We start from the raw sequence: 3,890 nt of genomic DNA, 5'->3' as shown, positions 1-3,890 counted from the left end.
CAGCTGTGTGCCCAGCCAGCCTGGTGGCATGTCCCTCGTGCTGTGAGTCAGATAGTGGGCCTCATGTCTTCACATCGGGAGTCCACAGGGAGCTGGAAACATCTTTGCACAAGTCCCAGCCAAGGAGACGTGCGCTCTCCGTCCTTGGGTTCTAGGCCCACCCAGTAGCCTGGGATCACTCACCTGCTGGGCCTTGGCTCCTGCCCTCGCACCAGGCCAGGAGGTCAGCACTTGAGCCCATGGGTACCTGAAATTAGCCAGGAAAGCGCCCAGACAGCAGCAAGGGGCACAGAGGCAGCTGCAGAAGCCAGCAAGCTCACATTCCTAATCTCTCTCCTTGTCTGCGGGGCATCAGCTCCTTTGTGGGGTAGTAAAGAACAGAAGAAATTTCAGTGCCACCATCATCCCTAGGGTGCTGTGACAGGTGTCACCCCCTACCCCACTCTGGCTGTTTTTTCTCTTCAGTGAGAGGAGGGCTTGGTCACCTGGCCTTGGCCAAACCCCTCCCTCCCTCCGTGCCCCAAGGTGCGTCTCTGAAGGGAGGTGCAGTGACTCAAAGTGGCCAGCCGGTGGCAGTACTGAGACACAGCCTTGGTCACTGCCCAGGAGACCGCCCTGACTCTTCTTTGGGAACCCCAATTCTCAGGTAGCCCACGCTTAGAAGGGCCCTGGACATGGTTTAATCCTCTGCTGTCTCCATCTTGTAATCGTAATAGTTATTGAACGGGAAACCCGCATTTTCATTTTGTGGTAGGCCCCAAACTTGGGTGCCAGTGGCAGGACTCAGTTACCCCAGGGCGTCTCGCCCCTGAGATCTCTCAGAGATGCGTTGGGCCTGCCCTGTGCTGGGCCTTCACTCGGTCCTCCTGGGCTCCTGCTCCTGCTGTCTACAGCAAGGCCTGGAGAGGATGTGGATGCTGATGGAGAGGACATTTCACCAGAGAAGGCCCTCACCTCGAGAGGACGGACATGTGACCTGGGGCCAGGCGTGGGGGAGCCCTGACAGGGGATGAGCAGATGCAGGCAGCTGGACAGAGGCCCCCCGGAGAGCGGGCACTGGAGTCACGTCCCCTGCAGCATTCTGGGAGTGGTGATGACTACTTTGGTTTTTCAGAGGGAGAGATGGAGCCCAGGAGCTGCGGGACGTATCCATTGTCAGGAGTGGGCAGAGGCCTTGCTGGGAGTCGCCTGGACAAGGAGAGGGATGTGTCCACTTGAGGAACCTAGGGAAGGGGCCCAGCAGGAGTCAGTAGAGGCCTCCAGTGAGTGTCGTCCAGGAAGGGAGAAGCTGCTATGTCCACCTAGGTCTAGGGCCATGAGGACCCCAAGTGAGAGGACCCAGGACCCAGCCCGATGGGGTGGTGGAATGTCAGAAAACGGGGCCAGTGAGTCAGGGGGTGGTCTTCACACGGCCGAGTGGCAGCCGCCCTCTTCCTGAACCCCCCAGGCTCCTGGGCTGGGAGAAGTGCTCCAGGCAGTCGCGGGCCACTGCATCGCTGGTGCTGGTGTTCCAGCTGCCCCAAGGGTCCAAGGACCTCCCAGCTCCCTCACCTGCAGGATGGGGAGAATAACAGACCGCCTCGGGACTTCCCGGATGCGTGAGCCACAAAGCACAATCAGGATGGTTGTCAGCTAAAAATAAACTGAGGAAATCAGAAGTGAGGACTTGGGCCAGGAACAGGGTCGGGTGCTGCGGGACAGCTTCCCAAGTGGGAGCTTCTCCCTGAGGATTCCTATGCAGGTGGTCGAGCTGGGGCAGTTATTTGAAGGATTTTCGGCAGAGGCAAAGGAAAGCCAGGTCGGGTCGGCTCGGATCCCCGTCTGCTGTCTATGGCTGAGGAAAACAAAGCACGCTGTCACCATGCACCGGCTGTTCGGAGCCCTGTCTTCTGGGACCTGGGAGCCCTGTCTTCTGGGACCTGGGAACCCTGTCTTCTGGGACCTGGGAACCCTGTCTTTGAAGTTACCGATTCACCCCAGCAACTGTTTTCGGGTACTGCTTCTATCACACAGCAGTTCTTGGGAGGCAGCCCCTCCCAGGGCCAGGCCAGCTGTGTCCCCTGTCCCCACACTCCTTAGTGACATGAGGGAAAGGAGAACCTTTTTTTTTTTTTTTTTTTAAGATTTATTCATGGGCTCTCCCTGGTGGCGCAATGGGTTAAAGCACCACCTTATGAAACTCTCTGAAGCCCCTGCAGCTGGAGTTCGATCCCTGGCCAGGGAGCTGACCCACAGGGCACAGCAGACCTCTCCTGGCCTGCCCGCTGTCCCCCTCAGCAGTGGATTTTGGTAGATCTACCTGTTCTGCTCCCCACCCTGTCTCTGGTGACTCCTCTCACCCACCACACCTCTGGCCCAGTTCTGTATGCATAAATAAATCTTAAAAAAAAAAAAAAAGATTTATTCTTTATACATATAAGAACTGGGGTACACACCGGAGGTGCAGGCGGTGAGGGATTTCACCAGACAGAGTGGGGAGCAGAACAGGCAGGCCTACCAAAGTCCACGGCTGTGGTTTCAACTGTGGAGGACTGTGCCTGGGTGGGAGCTGGGAAAGGCTTCTTCTTTCTGTTCCTGTGCCCTCAGTCCCCGCCTAGCACAGTCCTCCACCCCTCCTCAGGCCCCTCTAGCCCTTCGGCATCTCACCCCAGACAGCACACAGATACCCCATATCTGCTTGGGCCACCCTGTTCCTGACTAGCCCTATCCTCTCCCCAGGAAATGAAGTGGCCCTTACTCCTGAAAAATGCGGACCCTTCACCACTGCCAGAAGCCCACACACCCATATTTCTCTCTTGTATCATCAACCCTCCTCTGTTAGCTAGATAGAAGTTGTCCTACAACAGCTACCCCCAACACACAAACCCTCCCCTGGGGACCAGGCCCTCTCGGCTCTCTGCCCTGTGTTCTCCCCACCCAGCCCCAGCCCCCGCCAACCCCAGGTCTCCAGGGGCCTCCTGTGGGCCCCTCTAGTTCTCCCCTATCTTTCACTTCTAGTATTTGACATTTCACCCTCCTTCCTTGCTGTGGGTAGAGACATGGAAATGGTATTTAGCATCCGGGGCATCTCTAGAGGCTGGAGTCAGGAGATGGATGATCCTCGTCACTGTGAAGAACCCCACGTGCAAGCCCCGCCTGTAGGGCCCAGAGACCCAGCCCTGTTGCGCTTTGAGCGGCAGGAAGGAGCAGAAGAGCGGGGAAGCCTGGCCGCCACCCCCACTCCACAGGGCACGTGCAGGATCAGAGGCTGGAGCGGCCCTTGGTCCTTCCATCTTCCCAAACACAGGCCCTCCACCCTAATTAAGATCCAGGGGTGGCTTTGAAGTTATGAGCAGAGTTTCTCCTACATCAATTAACTAAGTTTGTAAGAACTAGCCTCCTTCAATTAGCTAAACATGTTAAAAATTAACTACACCTTTTCTTTCCTTTGTTAAGAAGAGTTAGGGCCCCCGTGGTTGTGCAAAGGGTTAAGTCTCAGCACTGTGAAACTGTCCGCAGCCCCTGCAGCAGGAGATTGATCCCCTGCCAGTGGGTGACCCCCAGGGCGCAGCAGGCCTCTCCTGTCTCCCCCTGTCCCCTCAGCAGTGGGTTTCAGTCCATCTGCCGCTCTGCTCCTCACTCTGTCCCTGGGGAATCCCCTCACCCCCTGCACCTCTGGCCACCCCAGTTCTTCTGTGCATAAATAAATAAATCTTAAAAATAAATAATTTTTTAAAGAAAGAATAATTAGGAATTCTTTCTGTGCATGCACATCACCTCCATAATCTGAGGTACCACCCCAAGGGCAGGCCTGGCACTCGGAACCTGACGTTGGCCTCTGGCCGGCAGCTGGATACTCAGTTTAGCTCTGAATCACCTCACTGATAAAGTTTTATTTATTTTTATTATTA

At 56.1% G+C, this 3,890-nt stretch overlaps 1 long non-coding RNA gene across 2 annotated transcripts in view; it reads right to left on the bottom strand.

Moving 5' to 3' along the window:
* Window positions 1-6: 6 nt before the first annotated feature.
* The window catches only part of LOC105853594, an 11,933-nt gene continuing 8,049 nt past the window's right edge, over window positions 7-3,890 (bottom strand). The window contains exon 5 of one of the 2 annotated variants that reach the window (XR_001145418.1): window positions 7-1,643. This is a non-coding gene — a long non-coding RNA (uncharacterized LOC105853594). The remainder of the gene's footprint in view (window positions 1,644-3,890) is intronic. The other variant, XR_001145419.1, reaches the window with a different exon arrangement.

Source organism: Condylura cristata, unplaced genomic scaffold (assembly GCF_000260355.1).
Source record: "Condylura cristata isolate star-nosed mole 26May11 unplaced genomic scaffold, ConCri1.0 scaffold00002, whole genome shotgun sequence".
Lineage (NCBI taxonomy): Eukaryota > Metazoa > Chordata > Mammalia > Eulipotyphla > Talpidae > Condylura > Condylura cristata.
Note: the sequence above shows the minus strand (reverse complement) of the source record. Positions and strands in the feature narration are given on the sequence as shown.